The sequence below is a fragment of the Cuculus canorus genome, chromosome 2, assembly GCF_017976375.1.
Source record: "Cuculus canorus isolate bCucCan1 chromosome 2, bCucCan1.pri, whole genome shotgun sequence".
Classification (NCBI taxonomy): Eukaryota; Metazoa; Chordata; class Aves; order Cuculiformes; family Cuculidae; genus Cuculus; species Cuculus canorus.
The window spans coordinates 131,753,902-131,769,949 of NC_071402.1; the positions used below are offsets into that span (position 1 = coordinate 131,753,902).

General features: G+C 40.6%; 1 long non-coding RNA gene across 1 annotated transcript; it reads right to left on the reverse strand.

The window, feature by feature from the left end:
* Nucleotides 1–10,330: 10,330 nt before the first annotated feature.
* On the reverse strand, nt 10,331–15,670 carry LOC128851435 (uncharacterized). Its single transcript, XR_008448822.1, has 3 exons — nt 15,514–15,670; nt 14,697–14,931; nt 10,331–11,016 (listed from the first exon to the last, which is right to left on the reverse strand). It is a non-coding gene; the product is annotated as an uncharacterized LOC128851435 (long non-coding RNA).
* Nucleotides 15,671–16,048: the final 378 nt, after the last annotated feature.

Here is a 16,048-nt window from a genome sequence, read left to right on the forward strand (position 1 = left end):
CAAAGTTCCTGTCTATATTGATATAGGCCTAGAAACTAGTCCTAGGTTAAGTCCCTACTTAGTTGCACAGGTGGTATGTATATGTAGCCTTTAAAGTCCACACAGCTGGCTGCAAGGACCGCTCCTGTTTCTAAAAGACACACTGTTAATTAACAAATGGTTTAGGGCTGGGCATGAAATAACACAAGAACTAGAAACTCCCTGGTGTAGCTCTGTTGCCAGCAGCCTTCAATACAGAGAAGTTTCAGTGGGGAAACTGTGCCATTTTTGTGCACAGGGCCCATGATAAGAAGGAAAGGTAATAGGAAGGAGGTTGAGAACTGCTTGTTGAGTGATGAATAAAGCACTTCTCTGCTGCTTAGGAGGCCAGCAGGAGTTGAGATGTTAACCCTGAACATTGACAGTGTCTGTGAAATGGCTACAGCTCCTCGCCTGTGCAGAGGAGGTCTCTTGTATCCCAACACATCTTAGGATGCAATAGGCAAGCCTGTGCAGGCTGCAGTGAACACCTTGTCCTCATTAATGCTTTTTGGGCACAATATAATGCAAGGACCGTGCAAACATGAAAGTGAGATTAGAAAACTAGTTTCCCAGTGTTAACCGCAAAAGACCAGGATTTATATTGCCAGCCACTAGTGTTCTAACTTACCATGCTTGTGTCTTTGATAAGGCTCTGACATGGTTATGTGTGATGCTTTCACTGGGAGACAAGGGAAATGCATCTGTGGATGAAAGGCTGCTGCAGAGTGAGAGCACAGCCGCTGAGAAACACCCTAAACCCTTTCCAAAAGCTCTCTGGCAGAGTGGGAGGATGTTTTGCAGAAGGTTTGTCAGTGTTATAGCCCATAGGTCTGTACCTTAACATAACACATATAAGCAGCTGTCTTAGCCTGATGGGGCTCAGCTATCTTAAAAAACGTGCAAGAAAATTATACACATGTAAATTGGTGAAACGGTGGGATTTTGTGTGTTTGGTTGAATTTAAAATAAATGAATGAATAGTGATTTTGTGGTGTGGTTTGGCTGACGTTGTTTATGGTTACCAGCACATCCAGCAGCTCCTGGCACTGTGGAAACAGTCCTTGTAATTCTGTTGCAGTGCTTGAATGACAGCAAGGAGGATGACAGCAAGCCAAGCATATTTAGAAACCTGGTTATGCTCCACTTAGGACTGCTGACTGCTTCAGCCTCTAGCACAGTAGAGATTTGGAAAAGCACAGCTATGCCTTAAGGCCACCTTAGCACACTTTCCCTTCAATCTTACCCACATATCCCAAGGAATCTAATTATTGCTTCCCCTCTTGACACTAAAATTAGGATGAGACCTGGTTAACCAGCTCCTGGTGGACGTTCCTCCTTGTTTCAATGATCCAAAACGAGTCCAGAGGCTGTGGCCTGCACAGTGGGAAGGAAGCAGGCACTATCTTTCATGTTTACGGGAGTCTATAAGTTTGTTTTTCTGAAACAGCTTGTATTTCTGAACTTAGAAATAAAACATGATGCCGTGAAAAATGTGCACATTACTTGATAGCTTTTCCATCAAGCTATGAATACATGAAACACTTTCAACCAATTTACACTTTTGTGGCTTGGTAATGAAAGTCTATATGAAAAAAAAAACCCCAAAATACCTAGAAGAGTTAAGCCTAGAAGATATTCATTACTCTTCTTGTCAGTGGCTGCATCTCAGTGAACTTCATAAGTAATTCATGATACTCCTTTTCTTTTTACTTCTTTCTTACTCTACAGCATAGTGGGACCATCCATTGAAACTATGATTCCTTGTTGGGCTTCACAAAGGGTCTATGGTTGACTAAGAAGGAACAAAGGAGATTTGTGAATCTGTGTTGAACTGAGGGGCTATTACATTTTTAGCTAAGTTTAAGAGGAGGAAATGTCATCTAGAAACAAAAGAAGCATACTCAATCCATATGTCAAAGCCTAATAAATCCTGTCTTTGATTTTGTGATTATGAATAGATCAATTAAATAGATGTTACATTCCTGAATGAACCCTTGTAATTTTTGTCCATTTGTGGCACAAATACGCTTTCCTGAGTGGGAGTCAAGGGTTCAGGAAACAAAAGCCTCTTGAACTCACTTTCATTTCCTTTTCCCAAAGAGGAAATGGTCTTCAGATGAAACCAGAAGTTAAGACTCCATGCTTACGCCAAATAATAAGTCGCGTGTCTGGCTAAGTGATAAAAATGTAGACAATAGCTTTTCATTTGTCCTCATCTAAGAGCTAAAATTGCTACAGAAGAATGATATTTGCACACCACAGTGACAAGCACAGATAAAGTTAACTTCAATTTTTCTTATTTGTGTGACTGACTGCTCGTCTGCATGATGTCATTAAGAAAACCTGACTCTCTAACTCCAAAAAGTCACCAAGAGAACAGAAGTTTCAGCAGTTCACATAAGGGGCAAGTTGATCAGGACATTGGACTAATCTTTCTAGATTAGTCATATGTTGCATTTATGTAAGGCTCTTCCCAAGTGTTCAGGCACCAGAAAAGGTGGGCTCATCTTCATCCTTCCTTTTTCAGGCATTGGAAGACTAAAGTAGAGCAAATGACTTTGCTGAGGTTAGTCTTGAGTCACCAGTGGAGCAGGGCACAGATCCCTGGTGTTAAGGCTCATTCTGCTACCAACATACAGCATAATCTGCTACCAACACACAGTGACTTGGCAGTGAAGCCAGTTTCAGAAACCAGATCCAAATCCAGTTCATCAAAATCATACAAATGAAAAATGCCTGCACATCTCATGAATAAGCTTGTTCATATCTTCTCCCTTCATTGCCGTGCCCTGCATCTGCAGGGCACGGTGCAGAAAGCTTGTCAGGTTTCACACAGTCACATGGCACTTATTTATTTGACTCCTGCATCATGCAGAGCCTCAGTCACAAAGGAGCTTTGCAAGGCTTCTCCAAATCAAAATCATGTGAATTAAACCTGTGGGTGATACAGCTAATAAGTACAGTCTTAATAAAACAGGGGCTATTGGCTTTTAGCTTGGTTTTAGAGAAAGAAATTTTAGGCTGTATTGTGTATGCTTTAACCTGTACTCTCAGTCTGTCTGACCCTAACCTGGCTGCTGTCTTTAAACATCACCAACCAAACTCAGAAATTAGTTCAGCTGAGATATCAGGTTCTTACAAGTGCTGCAAAAAAATGATGGCTTATGTAAAAGAGAAATCTCAAAAATACCCTTAAAGTAAGAAGGATACAACTTTCCTGGGACACTGAAGAATCTACATAGAAATGGTCTTACTGCAAAATGTCTAAGCTAAAGGATTTGCTGGTTTGTCTGACAAAGTAATTGCTGCTTGAAGAAAAACAATGGAGAAGAGAAATTTCTTGACAGTGTTATAAGAGTTTTAAGGGAAGGAAAATTAGGAGTGCCTAGATTTCAAAAAATAGCACCTGAAGAAATAAATCCAAAATTACTCAGTGCCATAAATAATCCCATTACACCCTGTACTTCTGAGAATGCAGGCTCAATTATTTTTGCCATGAAAGTTAGAAGAAATTAAGGGGGTAGGGGCACAGCCTGCTGATTAAGGAAAAGGAAAACTGCTTTGCTCAGCAGATGTCTTGTAAAATCCACATCCTTTAATATGAAGTACAAATACTAAGACCAGCACCCCAATCATCTGGTGAAGCCATTAGTGCATATAGTACTCTGGGGTGCAGCACTGGGGAAGATGAAGGAAGTATGGTCATTTGGGTGCGAGAGAACTACAAGGTAAATGTCTTTCTGTGAAAGGATAAATAGCATTGTCTAGAAGGTTTCCCATGAGGAGGAACTCAGGAACTGGGCACAGCCCTCCCCAGTTGTGAGCACAAGAGTGGAGAGCAGAGTCTGTTGGGGAGGTCCCAGGGATGGGTTGATGTCTCTCCTAGACCTTTTGCAGTGGAGGGAGGACTTGTGCAGAGCTCATGAGCCAAATAGCTGTCTGCAAGCAGGATCAGAGGCATGATCTGACAGAAACCACCGCAGCACCTGGGAAGCTGGAAATAGAATAAACTTGTCTCTCTGGAAAGCATTGATAAGGGTGTCAGAGCTCAAGTCCATGGTCAAGACTTGGCAGTCTGGAGAAATTTGTGGCTTGAGAGACTGAGAAGAGGCTAAGAAAGAAGAAATCTTAAATTCTGCCAATGTTGTCACTCTCATAATATTTAAATTTGTTTATAAGAGAAAATCTTCACTTTTCATTTTTGCCATCTGTCAGGTGTACTAAAATTCTTTTAAATGTTTGTTCACACAAAATTAAAAATAGGAATTTTTTTTTTTTTTTGTCTAAACACTGGAGAGATTCAACATGCTCTTCCACATTTCAACCGTTCAGAGGAGGCTTTCTACAAACACTACCTGTACCATCAAGAACCAGAGACTATAGACAGTTTTTTGCAATGTTAATTCATGGTTCAATCATAGAATTTAAAACATAACAGCAAGAAAAGCATTTTTTTTCCTGCAAGAAATCTGGGAAAAAAAAGCCCATTGACATATATAAGCACAAAGAACTCCAGGACTTGGCTCAGTTAAGCTGGCTACAGATGGCATGTTTCATAAAGCTAGCCCAATGAGGAGTAGAACCAACATATCTCTGCAAATTCTGAGCCTAAGAAATGTCTTTGTTTCTTCCCCCTTATGTAATTAAATCACATCTACTATTTGTCAATATTTGCTTGCAGGCTTGAATTTATGATGGGACACTAACTCATCCAAGCGTATGTTGCTTAACAATAGAAAACAGAGGGGGAATTGTGTCCGCCGTATGGGCCTCCACAAATTTATCATTTGTCGTTTACAAAAATGCAGATAGATGGGAAAGAATATGTTCTCTACAGAATTTTCCTCCATTTTATCTTAGTGCAGTAAACCTAATTCACTTGGGGCTTTACAAAATAACTCTATTTATGATAGAGGGTTTTTTTTAGAAAAAAAAAAAAAATCTATCCAGGTTTTTGAACAGTAGCTTAGTGGAAATATTACTGGGGAGTTGAATTAAATATTAATAGTGTATTATACATACACGTATTTTTCTAGCTAAATGTACAGTGACTCAAGGGTAGAGGGATGTGAGTGTGCATACAAGAATGAGTAAACACACACACAATGTTACTGTCTTGAATGCAGGCTTGGGATTAAGATTAAAAAATCTAATAAATTCTGTCTGTGGACATCAAATCCCAGAGCCAATGGGACCTGAAAGTGAGGCTTGTCACGTTGAATATAGTGGTGTCCCAAGGAAAGGCTCATGCCTTTCCTGCAGAATGAGCACAAGATCACCTCCATTCTGCGACCCTGTCTCTGGGGGGCATTTGCAGGCACGTTCAGAGCACCTGCTGGGAAAGGCAGAAGCATGCGGAAAGCCATGGGCACTTGGGGAGAAGGCACAAAGCAGTGCAAGATGCGTCTTAACACACGCCCTCATGGGTGCTGTGTGCACCTGAAACTGAGCAAATGCTCTGAAACCCGCAGTGCTGCCCTGTCCTTCAGTCCCTGCACTTCCAAAGGTGAACTTAACTGATAAATTCACCAGATGAGCAGGCTTGAAGGTCCTTCCAACAACTGCAAAGCTAAGGGCTATTTTCCATTTGTCCAACAAGACTGTCACATCCAGTAAATAACCAAATTGAATGGGTCACAGTGTCCAGACAGTACTTCACGTTACATTTCAACCTCTGGGTATTATTTGGATCAAGCAATATTTCCTGTTTCACTCCTTGCCAGTTCCAGTTCTGTGCTGCTTCCAAGCAGAAATTAATGTTATAGCTCTAGAGGTGCCAGCCTTTCCAGACCACATTAAAATTACTGGCAGAATACTTGCCCATAACAAAAACTTAAATAAGCATATTTACCTAATCTACAGCATTAATTTTGGCTTCAAAAGAAAAAGTAACTTTTATTTCTCCTATTTAAATTATATTTTAATATTTCATTAATATTTTACATAACTTCTGATCAAAAATTAAAAAAAACTTAAACCTCACAAACGTTTATTTTAATAAAAGTTATCATTAAAATTTTAATAAGACGAACAAAAAGCTAACAAAAAAGAATTCCTTCAATTCAGTTAATGTCTGGTCCAAAGTCCCAGGTCAGTCCAACTCTTCTCAACATAGTGCTTACTGAGACTTGGACCTAGACCATAGCAAGTTTGAAATAGAGCAATGAATATTTTATTTTCATTCACTGTTTAACTTGGCATTTGCAAAATGCAACACAAAGGCATGTTTCTGGCAATGTTCCTATACCTCTGGCAAATCTACAGTATAAGTCTTGCTAAAAAGTTTTTAATAAATACTATCGAACTCAGACTGTTATTCATGTTTGTTGCTGCAGATGCCTGCAGAGCTTAATGTATGGATTATCTATTCTGAATATGTGCACAGGCATATATATTCATGAGAATAAATGGAAACAGACTGTTAAAGAAAATTAATTGGTTTAGTCTGAAATATAATCAAGCCAACCTTTTAGTGTTATTTGCTTAGCCATAAAAATGAACTACAGATGAAACCCCTTGAAACTGCAAAGAAGCGTGACACAGTAGAACTTGCTTGGCATCAGTAGCTGAACTTAGGAAACCTGGGGCTGCAAGCTGTGAGTTTTCACCTAGATAGGATGAACTTATGCTGAACTTTTATCGAGTTACAAACTTGAAGGCCTCAGAGATGTTTCAAGCCAGAAGATAAAGGACCTACAGCCAGCTGCAGACCTTGAAGATAAGAAATGAGATGGCCTGCCTTGAAACAAGGAAAGAACCTAGTGAAGAACGAGAAGATCCCACCCCCTAAAACACAATTGAACCAACTGTCATGTAGACAGCTTGTAAAGGGCTCACGGGAAGCAGGAACTTAGATTATATATTGATATAATTGCCAAGGAATTTCTTTGTTCGAGGTCCCTCTCTAAAGGCAACCAGCTTGAGCTGTGATCTGATGCTGTGACATCAATAAATTAGCTTGAAGTAATTAATGTCATAGATTCTGCCTCAGGAATCCTAGGACTAATGAAACAAACTTCTTTATCACAACCAATGTGGAAAACAATGTTTTAAGCAATCTTCTGCCAGCAAAACATGTAATTATTTTTGCTGGAAATGACAAAAAATTAATGTAAGAAAACTAACCATGAGATGACTCTATTGGAAAACTCTCCACACAGAGGTGAACTTTGAGGTTCCTGCAAGGAAAAACATCTCTTTTCTAATCTAATCTAATCTAATCTAATCTAATCTAATCTGATCTAATCATTTTCCTTCCATCACCAAGCAGGTCAGAGTTCAAGAAGCATCTGGAAGATACTCTTAGTCCTACAGTTAAGTGTTAGGTAGTCCTTTGAGGAACAGGGAGTCAGACACGCTGATCCTTACGGGTCCTTTCCAATTAGAGATAGTGTATGATCCTACGCTAATGTGTTTTCTGGATATCAAGTAATTAATTCCAGAACGGAGAAGTTTTTAATGTTTGTTCCTCCTTCACAGTCCCAATTCAGCTGTCTGCCTGGGCAGCCACTGCTGTTTATCTGAAACCATCAGGTCCTTTGTCTTCGAGTTCGGCTTGGGAAGTCTGCCTACATACGTCAGTGTAAGGCCTGCAAGGCTATAAAATGCATTTCATGCATGGACACACGGGAAGTTTTGCTCTGGGTATTCCAAGAAAATACATGAGTTACTTATCATAGAATGGTTTGGGTTGGAAGGGATCTTAAAGATCATCTAGTTACAACGCCCCTGCCGTGGGCAGGGACACATCCTACTAGATCAGGCTGCTCAAAGCCCCATCCAGCCTGGCCTTGAAAACCTCCAGGGATGGGGCATCCACAGCTTCCCTGGGCACCACGCGCCAGTGTCTCACCAACCTCATCGCAAAGAATTCCTTCCTAATGTCTAGTCTAAATCTGCCGCTCTCCAATTTCTAGCCATTCTCCTTAGTCCTATTACTACAAGCCTTTGTATAAAGTCCCTCCCCAGCTTCCTTGTAGGCCCTCTTCATGTACTGGGAGGTCGCTATAAGGTCTCCTTGGAGCCTTCTCTTCGCCAGGCTGAACAACCTCAACTCCCTCAGCCTGTCCTCATAGCAGAGGTGCTCCAGCTCTCTGATCATCTTTGTAGCCCTCCTCTGGACTCATCCCAACAGTTCCTTATCCTTCTTATGTTGAGGATTCCAGAACTGGACACAATACTCAAGGGGGGGGTCTCAAGAACAGAAAAAGGGGGCAGAATCACCTCCCTCAGTCTGCTGGCTATGCTTCTTCTGATGCAGTCCAGGATACAGTTGGCCTTCTGGGTGGCAAGCACACATTGCTGGCTCATGTTGAGCTTCTCATCAACCAGCACTCCCAAGTCCTTCTCTGTAGGGCTGCTCTCAATCAAGTCATCCCCCATCCTGTATTGAAACTGCAGATTACCCAGAACCTGGTGTAGGACCTTGCACTTGGCCTTGTTGAACCTCATGAAGTTCTCACAAGCCAACTTCTCCAGCCTGTCCAGGTCCCTCTGGATGATATTCTGTCCTGGTATGACCACTGCACCACTCAGCTTGGTGTCATCTGCAAACTTTCTGAGAGTGCACTCGATCTCACTGTCTATATAATTGATGAAGATATTAAACAGCAGTGTCCCAGTATGGATCCTTGAGGGACACCACTTGTCACAGAAATGTTACAGAAATGTTAACTTTATTATTCACTTTCAGTGCATCTCAAATGACAGCCAAACTAGAAGCTGTATTTCCAACATCCTCCACCTGACATGTCCAGGGTTATGGCCTCCAGGCATTATTGTGTTTTTGCTTAATATGCTTTCAGATACAGCCTACAAGCCAGATATTTCCATCACGTGTGCTATAAGGGGATGCTGCATCATTTGTAGGCAGGAATAAGGTCAGAGGCCAGTGAGAAAGGCTGTTGAATAAAATGTCAGGAGATGATTTGGATAACAACACACTGAGGAGAGATGATGTATATCAATATAAAGAATTCGCCTTTAGCTTGATATACTGTCATATGAAAACTCTAGTCTGTATGTCAATCCAGTTTGGGCCATTAGCCATTTTTTCCCCAGCCACCCTATTCTGGAGGGAACATCACTCTAGACACAACACTGGATGATACAATCGTTATTTATAATCATGACACCCCTCCCGGGACTGTTAACAAATGAGTCCCATGTCTCCTGAAAAAATCTGTCAAGACCATCAATATATTACAAAGAAGGCAGAGACAGTCATTATGTAATAATTCTTCTGAAAAAAAATATCGTTTAAACAAGGTGATATTAAAGCCTAATGGTCTATTCATCAGAAAAAAAAAAAAGGAATAACCTTTAGACTCATTGATACCATCGATATTTATGTCTTCTGCCATGGACCCTCAGCACATAACTCAAATGTGCATTTACATCTGTGCATATGTACACATACATACACTTTTTCATGTAACAGCGGTCAATATTACAGTGCACTTTAACTCACTGAAGAGAAATAAGATCTGTGGGAGAAGGCTGTCAGAACATCAGTAGTACTGGTACCACTGCTCTTCCCACACAGAGGCTTAATGTCTACTTTCAGAACTTTCATTTTTTTCTCTTTTTTTTTTCTCATTGGTTTCATATTGAAGCCTTTACCAGATTAAAATGCCTCTCACCTTGATCTAACCAATTTTAGGTCCCCCAAATCCTGGATTCAGCTAAAAGATTCCATAGAAACTCCCGTGTCTCTTTGTTGGCCAGATTCCCCATTCACAAATTAGAACAGGGACTGATACTGCTTTTAGGACCCTATTCCTACCGCAGAGTAAAACAGATCACCTGATAACATCCTCATAGTTTAAGTTTTCAAATTACATTTTAGTCAGAATATTGCTTATTGGAAAATTCCTAATTTTTCTTCCTATTCAAAATAAAATACAAATCTCTTAACGAATGCCAAATTTCAGCCAGCATGATAATTTAATGCTAAGACTTAGGCATTTATCAGTAATCTGCAAATATCTACAGAAGGAAAAATAAAAGATAACTAAGCCTGTAAAAGAAAGGTCTAGCTATTACAACGGCAAAAGTCAGGTATGTCTTTGGAAAATTATTTTAGAATTTGAGTTTTGTACTACACTAATAAAGCCGCACTTAATGCATTGGGAAGAAGTTAGTTTAAAAAAAAAAAAAATCAAGCCATTTTCAGATAAATTCATAACAGTTGGGAGTGCTTTAATTTTTGAATTGTCCCAAATGCATTTTCAAGATGAGTGACACTGCTTCCTTGGTAACCTGCTTATTTTATACTACTTCTTAATACAATTAGGGATGCAAGGTATCCGATACAAATGGATTTTTTTTTCAGAGCAGAATTTGTTTAATTCAGTTAAAGACTAGTCAAAGAGAAAAATGAAAAGTATTGTTTTACCTTCAAATGACTGACCCCAAATAACCCTTTTTGGAAGATTTTTATGTTAATGATAAATTTTATTACTATGAGTTTTCAGCATAGTATTCACAGGCTTAAACGGGAGACTGCAAATGCAATGGATCGGGAGACCACATGGGAAAATGTGTGCATATGTGAAGGCTGACTCACCAATCATCTCGTATACCTCCATAATAAGGTAATTGCTTTTCTTGACAGTTCAGATGAGATCTGGCTCAGATTCCGTACAGCCCCAAATGACGTCTCCTGGCAGTTACTTGCACACCTCTATGCTTTGCACACCTCCCACTATCAATCAGCCGTTCTAATGGAGTGACCACTGCTGCTGCAAGGTGACAGCACTATTTTCAGCGTGCTTTCCCGCAGGAACCCAAACCCCAGGAACGTGGGTACATTCATTTGTAAGTCTCTTCGGTAATTAGTTCAAACAATCAGATCAGGCTTGGGGAACAAAATCAACAAAAGAAACACTGCACTGCTCCACTACAGCAATTCATCAGAGGTCATGGCCACACTGTCTAGCAGTGTGATCACATCTGCTGAAGTCTCGGCAGCTGTGAACCTGGATTCCAATTTTCCTGGAGACATAAAGGCAAAGAAAGGGTTGCTGGAAATACTTAATTGTACATGCTTGGACTGTAGGTATTGAACAATAAAATAAAAAAAATAAAATAATAGATAAGTTAGATCCAGGAACGTACTTAGTCAAGCTCATCAGGAGTGCATTACATTGTCAGACCAAGGCTACATTAATTTTCCTGTAATTTAATACTACTAACAGTATCTACTATTCAAAATAGCTCTGAAGACTAAGAGAACAAAAGTTTCAAGGAAAACACTAGCTTTATCAATATAAAATCCCAGACCAGTTTGTCTGTAGCATGGTCACTGCAAATATCTCCTGCAACATCAGAGATGCCCTTGGGATGGACTCCACACCTATTGTTTTTAATCATGAACAACTCTTAGTGTATTTTTAGTCCAGAAATCTAAACATCTTACATAAGCACTTCCATGTCTAACACACATTTATCTGATTCTGCCAATCTTCATCTCAATATAATGGTAGTGAAATTAATCACTGTGTTGGTACCATCCTCTTCTATGGATTTATAATCATCTTGCACAGGTCTAGATTTAGGAACAATCCAAACCTAGTGACATCAGAGGCAGTCAAGGAAACCCCTTTCTGCTAGTATGAAATCTATCAAAGCTTTCCATCCACCTGGGGCCTTTAACTCACCACTCACTTCCCTACATGCTTGGCCCCTTGCTGCTGTTCCAGAGGCAAGGCTCACCTTCCAAATTTCTGCATCCAGGAGTACTGGGAAAAGTTGCTTACATGCTTGCAAGGCCCCTGTCTGCCACCTTTGAAAGATTGTGGAGATCTGGAGAGGTAAAATAAAACCAAACAAAAACCAGAGAAAGGCAAATGTTGCCCTCATCTTCAGAGAAGGACAAAAGGAAAATCCAGGAGCTAGATAGCAGTTCAGTCTCACTGGGAAAATCACAAAGCAAGTCATCCTGGATGACATTTCTTGGAAGGAAGAGGCAGTGGACCGAGAAAAACTGGTTTATGAAGGGGATATCATGACCACCATGACTGGATTTGGGGATGAAAGGAGAGCAATAGGTGTGATTGTCTGAATTTAGCTTGACTTTCGAGACCATCTCCCACAATATTCTTGTATCCAAGCAAAGACATTACGTTCTGGATAGGTAGATAGATAGATCAGTTTGAAAACTGGCTAGACAATTGGGCTCGGAGCATAGAGGTTAACAGGCACTGCTCTGGCAGGAGGTGTCTGTCCTAGGATCTATCCTGTTTAAAACTGTATGAGTGACGTAAGAAGGTGACAGAATGCACCCTCATCAAGTCTGCAGATGACACCCAGCTGGGGGTATCAACTCAAGGGGAAAGCCACCATTCCGAGTGACCTTGACAGAGTGGAGGGATTTGCTACAGGGGCCTAATAAAATTTGACAAGGACAAATGCAAAGCCCTGAATCTGGGGAGGAAAAATCCCTGTAATGAGACAGTCTGGGCACCTTGAGGCTGGGAAGCAGCTCTGCTAAAAAAGGCCTAGGGTGCTGGCAAGCAGTGAGCTGAGCATGAATGAGTCCACAGCCTACCTTGGCAGCAAACTTCTCTGCAGCAATTTTCTAGTCTGCAGAAAAAGAGTACCACAAGTACGGTTGACTTACTGCGGGGATACCAGAGGCTAAGACAGGAGGTAGCACAACTGGGCAACAATGGATTCAAAAGAACAAAACCCAATTTAGCTTGAATGTCAAAGCAGACTATGGTTACCAGGCTACCACAAGAAGAGGAAGAGGAAGGAAAAACAGATTATGGGTTTGGTAAGCCTTACGTAGCTAAATACACACAAAGAAGGGTTGCTCAAGCCCTTTAATTGAATTTAACTTCTTAGCATCAACACTGTAAACTTACTGCTACTCAGTTAATACATACTCAGGTCTTTCACATTTTAAAATCCAAAATAGACCTCCAAACAGGAATATTTCACACTTTCAGAATGAAAGTCACATACTGGATTTATTAGATTGAAACTCTATTCCATCTGAATAAAGCAACTGGGACAGCTCTGCCCTTTTCTGGAACGCTATTCTTCTTCTGGTTGCATTTAAATACTGGGGTGGACAGTGAAGAGCTGGTAGGTAAGGACATGCTTTTAACCAGGTTCCCCTCCTTAGGGAGCACTCTTAAGCTCCTGAAGCATCTCCTGAACTACACCCAACTCGCTCAGGAAGCAGCAGCTACTGGCAGATGCTGCAAGGTCTGGGCACCACCTATTGACGGGAGGCAGCAGCACATGCCAACCTCGGCAGATCAGTTTTCCATATACAATAAAGAAAATATTAAACAGCACCAGAACAGAAAATACAATGCCTCAGACTGCATTGTAAGTAGCAATCAGTTATATCTACAAATAAATTGGCAATAATAGTGGGGGGGTTTGATTTTTTTTTTTGTTTGTTTTGGTTTTTTTTTTTCTTTGGAGGGAGATGTCTTGGGAGCTGGAGGAGTTCTTTCTGTTTTTAAAATAAAGGACCCTGCATACTCCTTCCCCTGGGTTCAGCTGATGTCATCAAGGTTATTAAGTAACCTTGAGTTGTATTCAGCATTTCTTCAGCTCTTTTGAGAAGGAAATTGAATCCCTCCCTTGGCTGAGAAGCCCAGCTTTCAGTTTAAATAGGATTTTTCAAGTATTAGCATATCAAACAGTGTAGTTGTCAGCATGCACCATAAGATTGGCACACTTTATTTTTTCTAAGTCTCAGCTTCCTTCTGCCCTAGTACTTTGCATTTTTAGTGAAAACAAACTGAAGACAAACTTGGTAGCCATCTGCAGGAGCAAGACACCAGGTAAGTCCACACAACAGCTTAATTTGCTTCCAGAAATCAAAAAGCAGCTTAAATCTGCTGGATCCCTCTGTGAACACTGCTGGCCCTCCTAAAGTCTATAAGGCAGCACCTCAGTTCTGACACCCAAGAATATTTACTGATACCAAAAACCTGGATACTGGCACTCCACACAGGGTGGCAGAGATGTCAAAGTAGTCAGGATCCTCGCTTGATCATAAACAGTTCATAGGGAAGTCGGGCATGTCAGGTCACATAGCATGTTAAAAGCCACATGGAATCCCAGCTCTGCCCCATCTCCGGGCTGGCAGCGAGCAAAAGTGGTTGTAGGTGGTATGAGTTTTAGAATCTATATTCTGCAGAAATATTTTGGGCTTCTAAGGCTTATTTTAACATTTCTTTGCATATTTACATATGTGACGAAAAGTTCACAAATTTAGTGTCAGCGTGGGAGGTGAAATAGTTGCTCTGATTATGTCAACATGTTTAAACACATTGAATGTAAAATTTGGTCACAAATTTATGGTGGGTGAATTCAACCACCTAAATGGATTCCCATGCAGACAGACAATAACAATCCCGAAACCTGAGCTACGAAACAGCATGCATATCCCAGCAGTAGATAAACCTCCAAAACTCATGAAAAACAGCCAGTAAATATTTACATATTGTTTTTCTAGGTATTACCACCTACTGAGATAACTCTTATATCATTCTTCCGTCCAGTACAAGAACAGCAGACTTGTGGTATGATGATCAAACAAAAAGTCAGACAAAGGCAAATTATGTTCATTTCTCAACCGAACCTATATTACTAGGGCTGCTGGAAGCGTTACTTCCTAAAAACCTCTAAAAAATGATGTACATCATTACCTTTCAAATACTCAGAACTGTAGTCAGTGAAATGTTACATTACAGTGATGCTGCAGCTCCTTAATCAAGTTCTCATTTTACTGTATCAGGTGATTTACTGGCTTATGAAAAAGCAGCTCCATTATGGAGCCGTGTCAGCTCCATAGCGTCCATGACAGCTAATGAAATTGTGTGGCACCTGCTACCCATACAGGGGAAACACAAGCAAGGCATCTCAGCTCTCAGGTAGGGATTCCTGGGAAAAAAAACGGGGGAAAAAAGAATCAAGACAAAAATGTAGAGGGATCTTTACCTCATCTGACAACAGGAGACTTCTAGCAGAATTAAACGTGTGACTTGATATGCTTTAAGTTGCCAGACAGACAACATCTTCATGCTGGAAGGCAATTAGTGTCACTCATTAAAGGCATACCCAAAGTTTTCAGGTGAACGTATTAGCACAATGGCATATCCCAAGTATGTGCTCAGCTACACAATTATATAGGAAGCTGTATGAAATTTTCATAAGGATGGTAACCTACAGATAGCATCTCAAAAGCATCTACTTCAGGTGCTTCCGAATACCAATTTTTAGGTCTTTAAATCTGTCCAAATTCACATTTGTTTACCTATTCCCATGTCACTGTACTCTCTTTCAATTCTTTTCACAGTCTCCAAACAGACAAGGTGATATTTGAAATTTGCCTGGTAGGAACTCACCTTTGTACTCCCTTACCTGCTCCAGGTGAAAAAAACCAGAAGAGGAATCCAAATTGTGTACCTTGAAGTAGTTGGATCAAATAAAACCGTTCATTGCTGAAAACATACTTTTGCCTACCTGTCCCTGGACACGTAAAACACATGCGAAGTAGTTCTTCACATCTCTTCAAGCTCTTATTTATTCATAGCAAAATACTGCTTAAAGGTTACTTTCTCCCACATACAGTGTTCAATAAAGGGCTTGTCCAAATCAGAACATTTGGGCAATGGCTATGACAACTCTGGGAAAGAAAAAAAAAAAAAAAAGACTAGGTAAAAGACTTTTCATTGCCGCCACCTCTTCCTCCTTTTCCTTAACTCTGCCCTACCTTACAGGGACTAGTCTGGGGGTGATCAAGAAGGTGGGAGTGGACACAGCTACAACAGATGCCCCCAGCTGAATGGATATTCCACATGGGATCATGCTCAGCAATAAAAGCTCAGCACGTGCCAACTGGTAGGAAACAAATTCCTTATTTTGCTTTGCTTGTGCACACAGGTTGGCTTTTCCTATTAAATTGTTAAAAGTCTTTATCCTAACCCATGAGCTTTCTTGCTCTTACCCTTCTGATTCCCTCCACCATCACACCAGGGGGGGATTGTGCATGAGCTAC